This window comes from Plecotus auritus, assembly GCF_963455305.1.
Source record: "Plecotus auritus genome assembly, chromosome: 3".
NCBI classification, from domain to species: domain Eukaryota; kingdom Metazoa; phylum Chordata; class Mammalia; order Chiroptera; family Vespertilionidae; genus Plecotus; species Plecotus auritus.
In genome coordinates this window covers 74,805,592-74,824,557 of record NC_137772.1, presented here as the reverse complement: position 1 = coordinate 74,824,557, position 18,966 = coordinate 74,805,592, and positions in this window count along the sequence as shown.

Genomic DNA, 18,966 nt, shown 5'->3' with positions numbered 1-18,966 from the left:
AATTAGCATATTACACTTTTATTATTATTGACTATAAGCTCAGTGCACAAAATTCATGCACAGCGGAGGGGGGTGGGCATCCTGCAGGGATCGGGCCTAACCCGGAAGTTGAACATCCCTCTCACAATCTGGGACTGCTGGCTCCTAAGCACTCGCCTGCCTGATTGCCCCTAACCTCTCTGCCTGCCTGCCTGATCACCCCTAATGACCTCTGCCTAGGTGAAAAGCACCATGACATTGACTTTTCCCCTGTTGGCCTGGTTGCCCCTAACTGCCCTCCCCTGCCAGCCTGGTCGCCCTTAACTACTCTCACCTGCCAACCCGGTTGCCCCTTACTGCCCTCCCCAACCACCCCCAACTGCCCTCCCTTGCCACCCCAATCACCCCTAACTGCCCTCCCCTGCAGGCCTGGTCCCCACAAACTACCCTCCCCTGCAGGCCTGGTAGCCCCCAACTGTCCTCCCCTGCCGGCCATCTTGTGACAATGTGGGGGTGGCCATCTTGTGACGATGTGGGGTGGCCATCCTGTGACAACGTAGGGGTGACCATCTTGTGACAATGTGGGGGCAGCCATCTTGTGAGGATGTCAGGGTCAATTTGCATATTACCTCTTTATTATATAGGATGATATTCTTAGCAATTTATTTACATACTTTCATGCATTTTTTTTTATTATTTCACTAGAGACCCAGTGCACGAAATTCATACATGGGGGGGGGGTGTCCCTCAGCTTAGCCAGCGCCCTCTCCAATCTGGGACCCCATGAGGGATGTCCTACTGCCCGTTTAGGCCCGATCCTACCGGGATCGGGCCTAAACGGGCAGTAGGACATCCCTCTCACAATCCAGGACTGTGGGCTCCCAACTGCTCGCCTGCCTGCCTTCCTGATTGCCCCTAACCACTTCTGCCTGCCATCCTGATCACCCCCTAACCACTCCCCTGCCAGCTTGATTGATGCCTAACTGCTCCCTGCCAGCCTGTTTGCCCCTAACTTCCTTTTCCTGCAGGCCTGGTCACCCCTAACTGCCCTCCCCTGTAGGCCTGGTACCCCCCAACTGCTCTCCCCTGCATGCCTGGTCACCCCCAACAGCCTTTCCCTGCAGACCCAGTCACCCCCAACTTCCCTCCTCTGCCGGCCGGGTCACCCTAAACTGCCCTCCCCTGCAGGCTTGATCGCCCATAACTGCCCTCCCTTGTAGGCCTTGTCCCTCCCAACTGCCCTCTCCTGCTGGCCTGATCGCCCACAACTGCCCTCCTTTGCAGGCCTGGTCCCTCTCAACTTCCCTCCCCTGCTGGCCTGTTCGCCCACAAATGCCTTCCCTTCCAGGCCTGGTTCCTCCCAACTTCCCTCCCCTGCTGGCCATCTTGTGGTGGCTATCTTGTGTCCACATGGGGGCAGGATCTTTGACTACATGGGGGCAGCCATCTTGTATGTTGGAATGATGGTCAATTTGCATATTACTCTTTTATTAGGTAGGATAGAGGCCTGGTGCATGGGTGGGGGGCCAGCTGATTTGCCCTGAAGGGTGTCCCGGATCAGGGTGGGGGTTTTCTTGGAGCATGGGGCGGCCTGGGTGAGGGGCCTGTGGTGGTTTGCAGGCCAGCCACGCCCCCTGGCGACCCAAACAGAGGCCCTGGGATCTGGGATTTATTTATCTTCTACAATTGAAACTTTGTAGCCTTGAGTGGAGCCAAGCCTTCTGCTTGCTCTGTGGTGGCAGCCATTTCTGTTGGGATTTATGTATCTTCTATAATTGAAACTTTGTAGTCTTAAGCGGAGGCAAAAGCAGGCCAGGGCTTCAGAAGCTTGGCTTCCTCCATCGCCACAAGCAACCCTAGCCTCCTGCTCTCTCCACCTCCAAGGCTGCTGCCATTTCTGTTGGGATTTATCTTCTATAATTGAAACTTTGTAGCATTGAGTGGAGGCCTAGGCCAGCAAAGGCAGGCAGAAAGCTTGGTTTCCTCCATTGCCGGGGAAACCCAAGCCTCCCTCCTGCTCTCTGTGGCTGCAGCCATCTTGGTTGGGTTTATTTGTATATGCCCTCCTGATTGGCCGGTGGATGTTGGTGGGCGTGGCTTGTGGTATAGTGGAGGTACGGTCAATTTGCATATTACTCTTTTATTAGATAGGATAACCTGGGTTATTAATTACAGTGAGAATTTAAAGACTTAAAGTGATTTAGAGATAGATTTTGTAACTTGCTCAAGGTCACATAATTATGAAGTTGCTGAGATGACCTATGAACCCAAGTAATCTGACTCCAAAGTCCTCACCACAAAGCCCTCAACACACATAACTGAGTTGTGCCAAGTTCAACTGAGCAATTGCCAATTTTCCTATTCTATTCATTAAATATCTGTATTACTGAGAGTATATAGATTGCTTTAATAAATAGCTCCATAATATGTAATAGTGCAACCTAACTAAAAAAACATTTAGTTCAGAAAATATTCCAAGATTGGATACGGTTGGTTGGTGGTTGGTTCCTTCTCATACACAGTTTTGGGATACAATCTCCTGGTGTCTTGTGGCTTTGCCTTTCTTTATGACTTTATTAGAGAACGGATGCATGAAATCCATGCAAGAGTAGGCCTTTGCAGCCCCGGCTGCCTCTAGGCCCCTCAGCCCTGACCCCTGACCGGCCCACTGGTCATCCGGAAGGTCATTCCACCATCTGGTCTAATTAGCATACTAGCTCTTTTTAATATAGAATTGTGTCTGCAACAAGCTGGTAAGGAGGTGAAAACAGGGAAGGTGCATGTTGGATTTTTTTTACTTTATTTTTATTATTGACACTATGACAGATGCTCCCTGCCACACACACACTTTGCCCTCCTCCACCCAACCTCTAACCCCTTCTCTCTGGCCATCACCAATGAGCTATTCTTGAAAGTGGCTCACAATACTTCTGCTCAAATACCATTAACTAGAACCCATTCAACAGGTACCATTTAAGAGGTAACTAAGAAATAATTGGGAAATCTATTTTAGTTCTAAACCACTCTTGGTTTTGTATAAGCCAGGCTCACTTTTCACATATGGTCTCCCAAGTAATTTCTTTGCTTTATTGCTATTTTTTTTTGTTCTTTTCAACTTTATTCTCTGCTTTTAACACAACATGGCTATGTCATTTTCTTGTTAAAAGCTCTTCAATCCTTCTCATTGCTTGTGAGAAGACCTAAAGTCCAGCAAAGCCTTGGCCTCCACTTACCTTTTTAACCTCGGCGCACTCCACACTCTTCTTCTTTCTGAGCTTAGAGGTACATACTATCTTTGAGTTCTTAAAACATTTCTTGCTCCATCTAGCCACAGATCTTTTTTACTTACTGATTCATCTCCCTAACATGCCACCTCACCTTCCTTCTTGGCCAGTCCTAAATCATTTTTCAGAACAAATAAAGACACCAATTCATTGTGGAAACTTTCATAGCATTCCTTATTTGAAACATGTCCAAAATTTTGAAGACTATTTTTCTCATGTTCTTGCTGCACATTTAATATACTTCCCTACAACGTAACATTGTCGCAATTAATTTTAATAATCTATTGCATATTTGCATACATATTAGGCTATTTGAGGATAGATATAAAAATATCTGTTCTTGACTATGTTTTCTGTCATTCTAGTGCCAACACTGCCTGCCTCCTTTTACACATAGAGAAACATGTTTTCAGAAATAAGTGAACTGCCATTTAGTTGTCTACTCCATTCTTTTCCTTTTTATGTGTCCCATATACATTGACTGTCTTTACTTACCAATGATAATAAAATAATTTCTAGGGCTAACATTTGAGCACATTTCAAAGTGAGCAAGATCAAGAATTCCTACCCAGAGATGTGATTGTTCTGATCAGGAAAGTTACTCAAATATTATCTGGGAGGTCACACATCTGATTTTCTTACTTTAGATAGCAGACATTTTGCCTTATAAACTAAATATCTAGGCATCCTTTATTGAACATTTGTGACATGACAAGAACTTAGCAAAGAATATGCATCATTATTTTATTTCATTTTATAGTATAATTATAAGTCCTATTATTTTACAAGGGAGTAGGAGGGTAGTGAGTAACTTCCTGATGTTAACAGTTGGTTAGTAGCTAAGAGCCTGTACTCCAGAGTGAATCTGTCTTTAAATGCTTTCCTTGTGGGAGATCGTCACGACATGGACATCTGATTTAATCCTGAGGTACAGAGACAACTGAAATAATTGGGAAATATCCATTAAGACCAAGAGGAAATCCTTTTGTGAAGGTTTTATTTTCATTCTCCAACATATGATACTGTAACAGACAGAGGAAGCTAGGATAAGGAAGCTGGCCCTGCTCCTAAGAAAATTGGGAAATTGAGAAGCAAAGTTTCATCTGTAAGTGGCAATAACATCATGACTAAGTTCTTCATAGCTCATATTTAAAAAAGCGTTCCCAGACTAATAGAATGTGTTTGTTTTTTTTTCTTTTTAGAAGAGAGATGTGAGTGACCCTGGGAATAGAAGTAAGAAATCTATAATAATAAAAGCATAATATGCTAATTAGACCTGATGACCTGGAGGGAAGCCCAGGTCCCGGGTGCCTGAGGGAAGCTGGTGCCGGCAGCCGGGGGAAGGAAGGCCTACGCTTGAACAATTTCGTGCATCGGGCCTCTAGTACTATATAAAGGAACATATTTTTGTTGTTTTAATCCAAAGCAATAATAGAAACCAAGGAAGTTTGCAGAGTGTATTTGAACATTAATTTTCACATAGGAGCTAAATAATAGCCAATAGATGGTAAAGAAGTTAAAATCAGGAGTCATGATTTTCTATGGAGCTAAAAGGAGAATGTAGAAGTGGCCTTTATGTAAAGAACACATTAAGTGTGAGGAGAAGACTTAGAAAATTTTAGTAGCATTTTTGTGGCAAGATTCTAAATTTTATGAGTATGCCAATGTTATGTTTATGGGGTGCATCAAGACAAGATCCTCTACAAATTGTTGTCTGGATCTGGTTAACTATCTGATTCTTCCAACTTTTAAAATCTTTGCTAAGTTATTACACCTCAATGCATTAGTGTGTTTTCCTAATATAGTCTAGTTTATGGCTGTTTACAGTTTACCATCTCGTTCAGGCATTACACAGGTGACCATGAAATGTACTTAGAAAGAATTGCCCACTTAATTCCCAAAATATTTTTAAAATATTTTTATTGATTTCAGAGAGGAAGGGAGAGGGAGAGAGAGAGATAGAAACATCAATAATGAGAGAGAATCATCAATTGGCTGTCACCATCAATCCTAATGGTGATTGATCCCGCAACCCAGGCATGTGCCCTTGACCAGAATCGAACCCGGTACCCTTCAGTCCGCAGGCTGATGCTCTATCCTCTGAGCCAAACCAGCTAGGGCAAGAATCTTGAATCATCTTTTTTAATCACCAGGAAATTTTGAGGGGCCGAGAAAAAGGAGGGGAAAAAAGTGAACATTCCTGAGAATTTATTTTGCATACGCCAAGCATTTATTTTGTTCCTCTTTTTTGTACAAAAGATATTTCTACAAGATGCAGGGAATACAAAGATGTAAAAGTTAAGGTCCATGCCCTTCAGCTGAATCACTTAGCAAGCAGGATTATAAGAAATAATGTTCAAATAGTGTGGGTTTTTCTTATAAGTAAAGGTGGCAATGACAGTAGGAGAGAATCCCAAACAGCTGTTGAAGAATGAAGTAAAAGAGCGAAGCCACAGGCATTTGGGCAGAAGGTGCTCCTAGCACAACACAAAACAATTTCATATAGTCACGGATGTTTGGAAAGTGAAAGCAGCAGACAGACCACCCTGTGTGTGATCATCTGAGATGCATTGGCTCAATTTCAAAAAAACTGTCATGCAGCCTCAGGGACAGATCCATAAAAGAGAAAGCTAAAAGAGGCAGTAGCTTATAGCTCCTCAAATCCTGTTTGGGGAGAAAGGAAAAAGGCTTGGAAAAAGGCCATACATCAGCATGTATGAAAGGGCATCCAATATGTTTTTGTCAAATTCCTAATAAAAATGATAGTGTCAACACCTGCTAAGAAAATCAAAAGCTAAATCAGTTTTTCATATGAAAAGTGTCAGACATTGGCCTGTTCAGCTTCATCAAAGTTTGTCTGTGGGTTGTGCTGTGAATGACAGTGTGATCTTTGAATGTTAAGGACTGAATTTACCACATGGGTCTAGAATGGACAAAAATGATCTCTTGTTTTCCTGAAAACGTTTTGCTGCCTCTCTTCTATCACAGCCCAATGAAAAAGATGGGCATTTCCTTTTTTAAATCAATTTCTCAGGTCAATCTTACTAGGGTTTTTTTAGTGATTATCTTATCAAGTGTTCTGAATCCATGATGGAATTTTTTATTTCAATATTGGATATCTGAGAAAGAGAATGGAATTATATGTCATATATATATATATATATATATATATATATATATATATATATACATACTAGAGGCCCGGTGCACAAAATTCATGCATGGAGTGGGGGTGTCCCTCAGCCCAGCCTGCACCCTCTTCAATCCGGGACCCCTCAGGGGATGTCTGACTGCTGGTCCCTGGGATCGGGCCTAAACTGGCAGACAACCCTCTCACAATCTGGGACCGCTGGCTTCTAACCACTCACCTGTCTGCCTGCCTGATTGCTCCTAACTGCTTCTGCTTGCCAGTCTGATCGCCCCCTAACTGCTCCCCTGCCGTCCTGATTGCCCACAACTGCCCTCCCTATCGTCACCCACTTAATTCACCGGGACCCGCCTTCTCCGTGCAAGGCAGCAGAGACACTGGGACAGGCCTCCTCCGCGCTGTGCAGAGCCACAGGACCCTCAGGCCTCATCACATGGAGTGGCCACCAGGCCCCACCTCCAATGTGCGTCAGCCATCTTGTGGTGGCCATCTTTGTGGTGGCCATCCTGTGGCAGCCATATTTGTGGTGGCTATCTTGTGATGGCCACCTTGTGATAATGTCACTCACGAGGGTGTGATACCACCTAGGCTTTTATTAGTATAGATATATACATATATATAATTGATTATTAATTTTTATATAAATAATAGTAATTTTCTCTTAAAATTAAAAGAATAAGCATCATGAAATAAAAATGTCTGGTTTTGGAGTCTTTTGTTTCTAAATCCCAGAAATTCTATTAAATTTAATTTAAAGGGGAAAAAATAAAAAGAATGAGAAAGGAAGAACAGAGGAAAGGGAGAGGAAAGGAAGAATTGAACAAAGAAAAGGAGGAATATGGGAGTAAAAGTAAAATATAGAAATAAATTACAGTTCACTGAGACATAGTTCATATTCAAGGACTAGACTAAAACCTGGACACTGTGGATCCCAAGGTAGACATGACTCAGTTCCTCTTACTAGTCTTGAATGGCGTCTTATTGTAGCTCCTCTCTGATCATGCTCTCCATTCTCTTTCTCTTCAGCTGGCTGTCTCCAATTTTCTGTGTGCACAGCTGAATAAGGAAACCCCACAAATTGAGCTTTGAAAACTACAAATATTTCACAGTCCCAAATAAAGAATCAGAAGACAAAGATTCTCATTGGCCTTATTTGGATCAGGTAACTCACACTCCTCTTTCAAGTTTGGCTAAGAATTTTAAGGGATATGGTTGTCAGGGGTCACATTGCATTGTGAAAAAATTTATCAGAGAAATAGAAGTAAGCTCTGTACTAAATGAACAATTTAAACTAGAAATTTTTTAATAATTCCATTCTTATATGTGAAATTAAAGCTCATATATATATATGAAAAGTATAACATGGTGAAAAGAGACCAGGTTTTTTATTAGTCCCCTAATAAATTATTTGTTGGTGTTGTAGGCAGTCAATTTCTTTTAAAGTGATTTTAAAAAATAATATTTTATATTTATACACAAAATGCCACTTCTAATGGTATTCATTTCTTTCCATAGATCCAGATATTTGTCTGGTTTAATATGTCTTTTACATGTAAGAATTTAACATTTTTAGTGCAGACATGCTTATGATAAACTAGAGGCCTGGTGCATGAAATTCCCTCAGCCCAGTCTGCACCCTCTCCAATTTGGGACCCTTGAGGGATGTCTGACCTCCCGTTTAGGCCCAATGCCACTGGGATCAGGCCTAAACGGGTGGTTGGACATCCCTCTCACAATCCAGGACTGCTGGATCCCAACTGCCCTCCCCTGCAGGCCTGGTCCCCCCAACTGGCCTCCCCTGTAGGCCTGGTCCCCCCAACTGGCCTCCCCTGCAGGCCTGGTCCTCCCCAACTGTCCTCCCTTGTAGGCCTGGTCCCCCACAACTGCCCTTCTCTGCTGGCCTGGTCACCCCTAACTTCTCACAACTGCCCTCCCCTGTAGGCCATCTTGTGGCAACCATCTTATGGTGGCCATCTTGTGTCCACATGGGGGTAGCCATCTTTGACCACAGGGGTCATTCATCTCGTATCTTGGTGTGAGAGTCAATTTTCATATTACTCTTTTATTAGATAGGATTGTTTTAGCATTTGTATTTCTTGAAACATTTATTTCATCTTTGTTTTTATAAGCTTTTTCTGCTGGCTTTAATATTTTCAGTTCACAGCTTTCATTTTTATTTATTGTAATGCATTAAAGAGAAGGGTTTTTTTATTTTTTTAAATATATTTTATTGATATTTTACAGAGAGGAAGGGAGAGGGATCGAGAGCTAGAAACATCGATGAGAGAGAAACATCGATCAGTTGCCTCCTGCACACCTCCCACTGGGGATGTGCCCGCAACCAAGGTATATGCCCTTGACCGGAATCAAACCTGGGACCTTTCAGTCCGCAGGCCGAGGCTCTATCCACTGAGCCAAACCGATTAGGGCGAGAAGGTTTTTTAAAATATATATATATTATTGATTTTTTTATAGAGAGGAAGGGAGAGGGATAGAGGGTTAGAAACATTGATCAGCTGCCTCCTGCATACCCCCCAATGGAGATGTGCCCTCAACCAAGACACATGCCCTTGACCGGAATCAAACCTGGCACTCTTCAGTCCACAGGCCGACACTCTATCCACTGAGCCAAAACGGACAGGGCAAGAGAAGGTTGTTTGTTTGTTTTTTTTCAAAGAGAAGGTATATTGTCATTTTTACATTAGTTATATATTTCCCCTACTCTTGATGCTTTAAGATTTTTACCCTTATTACTGGTTTTAACAGTTGTATTATTAAGTATTTCATTATAGTTTTCTTCAATTTTTATTGCATTTTATTGTGTTTCTTAAATTTATGAATTTTTAGTTTCCATCAAATTTTCTAAAGGTAATTATAAATTTATTTTTTTTTTATCTTTTGAAAAACCACATCAATGTACACTAGATATCCTTGAATTTTTTGCAAGTTTACAGATGCATTTCTTTTCTTTTCTTTATTTTTTACTCTGTGTGTTTTTATTTTGGATACTGTTGCTGTATTAAAATTTACTGATTTTTTGTAGAGTCTAATCCAACATTAACTCTCCAGTTTTGGGGTATGTTATATACTTTATTTTTCATTTTGAAAATTTTTATTTTTAAAAATTTATTCTTAATTTAACCCACATAGTCTTTTTACCGCTACCTCTGTAACCATGGAGAAAAAAGCTAAAAAGCCATTTTAATGTCCTTAACTACCAATTTTATTTTTATGTAATTTCTCACTTTGTTTCTAGTAATTGAGTTTTCTCCTTATTATGAAAGATATATTCCTGCTTTATTGAATGTCTGTTAATTTTTGACTGGTTGTTGTGCATTTTAATTTTATCTTGTTGTGTGCTGGGTTTTCTTCTATACCTATACTATAAATCATCTTGAGCTCTGTTTTGAAAGATGATTAAGGTAATTACAATAATTTCACTATTTCAAGGCTTGCTTTTAAAATTTTTAGGTGTAACCAGAGCTGTCTTTATCTAAGATTGTTTTTATTCATGTTAAGGCAGCAATGCACTTCAGAGTTTACAACCTGATATTTTATGAATTTTCAGCATTCTTACTTAGAATGAAGTGAACATAAAATATTCTTGGTCTCATAAACTGTAAGCATTCTTGTTTCTGCTGTCGGACCGCGCTTTTCTTGGCTTTGGGTAATTTCTTGGCATGCATGAGCTGATCAAGACCAAGATGGAGATTTAAGTGGGCATCCACTACAGATGTCTGGAGTTCTTCTTTCAGTAGCTCTTTCCTATTTGGTGCTCTGCCTTCTGCAATCTAGCCATCTTGGCCTCCACAACCTCCCATTTCCATCTCCTTAATGGAGAAATGCTGCCAGACCTTACCTGAATTCTCCTTCCCTGTGCCATAGCCGGAAAACTGGCTTAGTATTATGGCAAGGACTCATCTTAGTGAGGTCTCCTTTCTCAGGCATCAATGTCCCATAATGCCTGATGTCCAATGAGTAAAAACCATTAATTTATGTATTTAGTTCATAGTTTAGTTGTTTCATGTGGGAAGATATCTCCGTTCCATGTCACTCCATCTGGTTCAAAGGCACATTCAAGATTATTACACTTTGTATTAATCCATGGTTTCTTCTTTAGAAATACTAGTATATAGTTTGTCAAAAGATAAATATTATGTATTATTCAGATAAATAGTAAGCAGAAGTTAAGATAAAGGGAGTCTAGATTAGTTATTCTGGATTCTTCAAACCAAATATCACAGTATTTATAAATTCCATAATGGTAAATACTTAAGCTTAAGAATAATTCTGAGTAAATTTATGAATCAAAAATATTTTATTTCAATTCTTCCAATTGAAAATTTTAAATTTTTATTTTAAAATATTTTGTGTGGGGTAAGTAACAAATCTATGATATCAAATTGCTACAAACTAATAGATGGTTACATAATACAGCAAACAAAATTCTATAGGGATATGTATATGTTTAATAGAGTAAGGCAGCATATGAGGTGATAAGTAAAGCCTAGATTTCTTAAGCTCTGGGTGTCTGTGTAGCATCAAAATAGTTTAGTAGGAATGTTTATATATTTGTCTGGAGGATATTAGGAGGGCTTATAAGTTTTTGGTAGTATTAATAAATAGGTAGTTAAGTTTTTTTAGTATGGTAGAAATGTCAAAGAAAGTTAAAAAGATATTTTTCATTACCATATATTTGGAGATTTGACTGTGGATAGTAAATTCACAATGCAATATACAGATGATGTATTATAGAATAATATACTTGAAACCTATAAAATTTTATTAACAAATGTCACCCCAATATATTTAATAAAATAGAAAGAATAAGAGTAAAAAAGAATAAGGATGAGACCTAATGATGTGATCCTAGACAATTCAAGTACAGAGGAACCAATTAAAAACATGAATCTATAATAATAAAAGCATAATATGCTAATTAGACCAGACGTCCTTCCGGACAACCTTCCAGATGAAGCCGGGGCTGCAAGGGAAGCCCGGGTCCCAGGTGCCAGAGGGAAGCTGGTGCCAGCAGCTGGGGGAAAAAAGACCTACTCTTGCATGGATTTCATGCATTGGGCCTCTAGTATTATAAGATAAAATGAGATAATATTTGCAAAGCTTTATTGCATTGTTGACCTACATAAAATAATTATTTTCTCTAAATAAGTTGACAGCCGATATGTGGGTTTTTTGTTTGTTTGTTTTTTTTTTTTTACTTTATAAATCAAAACAATTTTTTTTTTCATTTCTAGATTTTCATATACAAGGCAAGGTCACCTGTTTTAAAAATATTACCATCTACAACTTTATTTTGAGAAAAATTCATATTATTTAAATTGGCCTAGGAATAAAGGAGGTTCAGATTATTTAGCACACCACCACATAGTTGGGGACTTTTATCTTAGCCTGGAGTTTACAGTTTAACAAATTCTTGCTGAGTGCTTACTCTAATCCAGTCATTATTTTAGGGACCAAAACATATCAGTAAATAAGGAAAAAATAAATATCTGAACTAATGAGGTCAGGCCACATTACATAATTTGCAGGACTCAATAAAAAATGAAAATGTATGGCCTCTTATTTATTTATTTATTTATTTATTTATTTATTTATTTATTTTAATTGCAAGGTGGTGAAAATAGAACATTAAACCAGCGAATTTCAACTGGTGTGCTGCAAGCATTTTTAAAACATGCAATACCTGAGTTTTAAGTCAGGGGCAATGACCTCTTTTCCCTTAGATTGAAAAAAAAAAAAACCCACAAAGGACAGCAGCCAATATAACAATAGTGGTCTGGTGTGAATGAATCAAAATTATACCAATTTTTTTTTGTCAGGTCAGCAAAAAATATAATACATTTTGGTGCACTGTAGATTTTTAGTAATTAGTTTATGTGTGCCATGCAATGAAAAAGGTTGAAAATCACTGCATTAAACTAAAAGCAGGGACCTTCTTAGCACAGGACTCTGTAATTTCACAGACTACTCATCCATAAAGCCAGCCCAGAGTGAATTTTAAATTCTGTGAGAAGAAATATATGATGTATAGTTTAAAATAAACTCCAATTGTATCTTAAAACCTACATTGTATCTTTAGATTGAAGACAATTATTAAATTAAAGATATTCTTTCCTTTAAAATGCCTTGAAAATATATTCTATTGGAACATTAATTTGAGTATTTCAATATAATTTCCATAATATTGATGAAGAATAAACACATATTAATATTTGAAATAAACTGCAAAAAGTCATGTACAAGGCACATAGTAAGTAAAAATGTAGTTCAAAATTCTTCAACAAATCATTAGCATTTTATTATATGTCTTACCAACACTTAGGTTTTTACTGACAATTATATATATATATATATATATATATATATATATATATATACAAAAATTTTAGAAAACATTCTTTTAATGAGTGTTACACTGTAAGCACTTTCAGTAAATATCACCTTTCCACTTTGGATCTGCATTTTGTGAGTTGGATATCTAATAACTAGATCAGTGCCCAGTTTAATACGTTGTGTCACTTTGTCAAGTATCTACAAATAATCCAACTATAGATTCTAGAAACCTATAAGTGTTTAGTGTTTCTGTGCAATAATTGTACAATAAGTTATAACTTATTTTATTAAATTTAATTTCCTATGATAACCTAAAGCATGTACCTTAGTTAAAAGTGGAAGTTATGATTTATGTTGCCTCTTATTCATATAGAATTACTATCAAAACATTATTCCAATATAGATATTACTTTTTCTAAAACCACATAAGAATATTTGCATTTTTAGCATTATCTTCCCCATTCACATGGAAAGATATATTCTCTTTATATGTTATTATTATTATTGTTGTAATTCTCACCCAAGGATGTGTTTATTGATTTTATAGAGAGGAAGGGAGAGAGGTAAAGAAGGAGAGAAAGAGACAGAAAAACATTGATGCAAGAGAGAAACATCGATCTGGTTGCCTCTAGAACACACCCCAATGAGACTGAACCTGAAACGTAGGCATGTGCCCTGACCAAGAATTGAGCCCATGACCCTTCAATGTAAGGCATCAGGCTCCAACCAACTGAGCCACACCAGCCTGGGCATGGAAGATATACTTTCAATTTAGTAGTATCATATGAGCTACTTGCTCTGAATTTATTTATGAATTATTTTCCTAGAAAAGTTGCCAAAATACTTAAATGCAGTACAGATATGACAAAAATTCAGAATGGCTATTTAAGTTTAATTATATTTTTAATTCAATTTACTTCTTTCAATGTAGTTACTTAACTTTTACTAATATTTCAATTCATATTTAACTTAAACTTAATATTTATTATTCAATTTGCTGCTCTCTGTGTAGTAGATTATGTTTACTAGACATAAAACACTGAAGATAATTTTTTATAAAGGCCTATATATTAGTAATATCAGACACTGGTCCTTTAATATATTCTCAATGCATCTTATCTTATAATAAATTGTTTGGCTAAATTTTCTAATTTTAATGCCCTTTCCTAAAAATATAGTATTCAATGATAAAAAAAATATATATATATATAGTTTCCCACAAATAAATGTCTGTAATATAACATGTGCTTAGAGTTTCTGATCTTATTTCTAAATTTTGTTTTAGCAGACAGAAAAGAAAATTTAATAGCATTATTTAGAAAATGATGCTGGTGAGCTGCTTGTAAGTGTTAGAGTTAATTCCTTTTTTATGATAAATTTATAAATATCAAAAACTTGAGAAAACTTCTATAGTTCCTGTATATATAATTTGCAATCTCTTTTTAAAAAATTGTTGGAGAAATTCATATCCTTGATTTCCAAAGTGATGGGTTTTCTATTGTTGTTGTTATATACTACTCTGAAGATTCATAACTCAATGTTTCAGTTTCTACTTTTAAGTTTCAGGCTCAAGATACTTTATATAGATGATGACTGAACAAGGCTCTAATTTCCCTCAATTCCTCAGGGATAAGAAGAGTCTACAAAAATTTTTGATTTAAGACTAGAAATATCAATATCCAGCTGTTTACAAATTCACAAGATATAGATATTTTAGCAGATATTTTCTGCCACAGTTGGACTAAAGAATAGAAAAGCTTGAAAAATACTAGATCTAAGAGACTTCTGAAGACATTCTAATGAGACCTCAATTTGTGGATCTAGTGTTCTTAACACCATGCTGAATTCCCATCCTCCTTGCTTCACTGGAAATGAATTATGTATGTGTTCAGCTGTCGGCTCATCCTTTTATCCTATATGGTGTGTGTGTGTGTGTGTGTGTGTGTGTGTGTGTGTGCGCGCGCGCGTGCGTGTGCACATGTGCGCAGCTACTATGTACCAGCTAGCATAACAGCAGGAGAAAGACAGCACCCTTTAGGGAGAAATTTTATTTAAAACATTTTACACAAAGGTGTGTGCAGGGTATAAAGAAGTAGCAATAGATAGCATAGTACTTGGGGTGCTAGCAATATAGGGAGGTATTTATCCATATTTAGATAAAAAATGGAAAGGAAGAGAATGACTATCAGAACCTGAAGAGAGCATGCATACGATGTTAGCTTCCCGCAGAAGCTTTGTTCTTTAGTGGAGGGAGGCAGTGAACCCAAAAATCCAGGGTGGAGGAAGCTGGGAGAGTAAATAATCAATCTTATTATCTTTAAGCTTCTTGCCAGTGTTTCCCATTAGCCAAACTCAACTAGAAACTAAAGAGCAAAGGTCCCACAGCAGTTCATAGATATTAGCTTTCTAACATTGTAGAAAAGGATGAATACTGGACCTGGATGACCACAAAGGAAATATCTTGCTTAATAGAGTAAAATAAAAGTCCCAGCATTGATCCATGGATCACTATTACATGAATAGGTCAATGTGATCAGTAAGAATTAGCTAGCAGGACTAAGAAGTGGCCACTGAAGTTGGGAGAAAAACAAACATAAGTCTGGAAGCCAAATAGAAAATGTCTGTCAAGGAAGAGAAAGTGATCAACCATATAAATACTTCTAATAACTTACTTAAAATATGAATTGAGATTTAACTACTGAAGTAAGCTACACAGTGGTCATTGATGACCTTGATAAGAATAGTTTCACTGGAGCAATGCCTGCAGGGAGAAAATAAAATAATAGAGACATCAAACATATTGAAGAGTTGTTTTGCAAAATAGCAAAGAATTTCCATGGTTCATTGGGTTAAGAAGTGCAGTCAAGAAAAGGTATTTTTAACAATACTGTTTAAGATCTGTGGGATTAAAAAACAGCCATCCTCTGCAATGGTGTCAGGGAAAGCAGCCTCACAATCCCAGTTTCTATTTTGATTAAATGTACCTCGATAGAAATATTTTGAAATTAATAGGAAATTTTATTTGTATAGCTTATTCATTAAAGGTGAATCAATTTAATTCTGAGTCTATATTTTCACGTGGCTCTGTCTAATGAAGCAGACTAATATATCCTGCATAATATCTTCTCTAAAAGAACTCTTTCTGCAGCCTCATCCCTTTAAGTAAATGCAAAACCAGCTTTGATGATGCAAGGCACAAAAACTGTGGCATCCTCCTTGACTCCTCTCGTGCACACCTTGATCCTGTCCTTGGGTAAATTCTACTGACTCCATCCTCAAAATATACCCCAAAATGCCAGAGTGAATGGGAAGATATATTCTCTTTATGTTATTACTAGAGGCCCAGTGCACAAAATTTGTGCACGGGGGGTGAGGGGGGGAGGAGAGGGGCCCCTCAGCCCAGCCTGCACCCTCTCCAATCAGGGACCCCTCAGGATGTCCTGAGGATCAAGCCTAAAACAGCAGTCAGACATCCCTCTCACAATCTGGGACCACTGGCTCCCAACCGCTTGCCTGCCTGACCGCCCCTAACTGCCCCCCCTACCAGCCTGATCACCCCTAACCACCTCTGCCTGCTGGCCTGGGTTACCTCCAACTGCCACCACCACCACCCCCCCGCCCCCCGCTGGCCTGGTTGCCCCCAAATGTCCCCCTGCCAGCCTAGTCGCCTCACACAGCCTGCTGTTCAGTCATTTGGTCATCCCTCACTAACCTCCCTGCTGGCTTCATCACCTCAGGCAGCCTGCTGGTCGTTACTGTTACTGTGACAGCATCCTGGGAAATTTGCATATTTCTCTATTATTATATAGATTATTAAAAAGGGCTGGATGATCAGGCTTGTGACTAAGTTCTGTACACTTTTTAAAGGGTTGATTTTGAAATACAATCAAGGAATTGTACTTTTGGTGAATTTGTAACAGATAAAGGAAGCTTCTGCAAAAAGATTGGATAAAATATCCAATCAAGAAAAATATGTTTGAAGACATCAGTGTTGCCAAGGCAATCAGAACTGGAGGAGCCAAGATTCTAGAGAGAAGAGTCTATCATGTGAGCCCAATGTTCACATGCACTCTTCCCTCTACTTATGACTATTTTTGGCATGTGATGAGGCTCTGGGGGCAACTGAGAAGCCAGACAGAAGGTGAAAGAAAAGACAAGAGAAGCCAGGGAAGATTTTGGCAATATCACAGAGCAAAAGAGATAAAAACTGAAGTTGCAAGTTGCAAAAGCAGCCAAGATTTGAGAGCCCAAGGTCCCAAGAAAAGACAGGTGGGGAGCCGTGAGGAGAAAATTGCATTTTTTAAAAAAAGTAATATGTTTTTATTGATTTCAAAGAGAGTGAGAGAAACATCAATGATGAGAGAGGGGGCTTCCTGGACGACCCCTTCCGGAGATCAAGCCCACAACCTGGGCATGTGCCCTGACCAGGAATTGAACCGTGACCTTCTGGTTCATGGGTGGATGCTCAACCACTAAGCAACCTCAGCCAGGTGAAATTGCATTTCTTACCTTCACATCATCTGCTGAATAAGAAATCAAGTAGAATCAACTAAAAAACAGAGTGGAGTTCAAGGAGGATGAACAGTACTTACCATTTTGACTGTAATGAAAACTTTCAGTTCCATTTGGATGAGGAATAGGGAAATATCAGAACTATATTGTGATTAAATGCTTAATTTAGAAAATCATCAGAGTTCATTTTCCTAAACATTATTCTTTATTTATATCTTATTTTTATTTTGAGTTTTTTTATGGCACATCTGTAAATAGTTTTTTTTCTTTAACTATTAATCCATATTAACATTTTTAATCTCAATTGAAAAAAATCCTAAAAATGAATCAGTATTATAGTCACATATTAATCTATCAGTTAAGCGTAATTGACTCAATTTTTAAAAATATATATATTTATATATATATATATATATTTTTTTTTTTTTTAATTGATTTCAGAGAGGAAGGGAGATGGAGAGATAGAAACATCAATGATGAGAAAGAGTCATCTATCAGCTGCCTCCTGAACACCCCCCACCGGAAATTGAGCTAGCAACCCTGGCATGTGCTCTTGACCAGAATAGAAGCCGGGACCCTTCATTCCATAGGCCAATGCTCTATCCACTGAGCAAAACCAGCCAGGATTACTCAAGATTTTTATTAGTTATTTTGTACATAGAAATTGCAAGAAGACTAAAGGTTCCATTGTAAAAAAATACCATTAAAAATAGATGATAAATGTATTTTGTCATTATGTATCACTTGGAAGGAATACTTATTTAATCAACCTAAAAATAAAATTAGTCAAAGGTCAAGAAACATTGATCAAATCTTTCTAAAATTTCTTTGTTTGTGTTCAAATAAATTTGATTTTACTATTTTTTTTTCTACTTACTTGAACTTGTAAAAGAGTCTAAAATATGCATATAGTTTGGATCATTTAAATGTTTTAATTTTTAGGATACAAATTAAGTGGGACTTTAATGAATCAAGTGTAAAAAATTGATCAAATGCACTATATGTATGGTATAAATATACTATACTTAAAACTATGTATAATGAACCATAAGTTATCAAAGTATTAATTTTGAGCAAGAAAAGTCCACACTTATTATTTGTTGCTGGATATGTTTACTTTATTCTATTCCCATCAAAACAATGTAATTAGAAGAACTATAGGCTCAGAATCAAAATACTTCAATTCTATCCCAAGCTTTACCATTGTAAGCTTTTTTGGTCTTAGAGAATTAAATTGAACCTGTTGGGACATAAATTAACTCATGTGGAAAAGGAAAAAATTAATTTTAGCCAATTTTTAAGATTTTATGTTGCTCAAAAAATTCATACTTGTAACATCTATGCTCACCATACTTAGTTTAAGAGTGGTTGCTCAACATTAAAAGTTGATGTTCCAAACTTAGATTACTGTAACTTATTAAGACAAAATAGAGTGACTATGCTTTTGTTAAGTTGAAAACAAGTTATCCAGAATTTGAAATTTATTTAATTTGACTCAATGACTATAAGTTCATTATTCCTCTACTTTTTTTTAAGCATGGGGTATGCCTTGTGCAGATTCTAAATCAAACAAAATTACTAATATATACTCTGTAAGAAAGTGTAAGTACATTTATATTCAACTTCAGTTTTTATTGGTTAGTATTATAGACACACATATATGTATGTGTAACACAATCAGTATCAGAG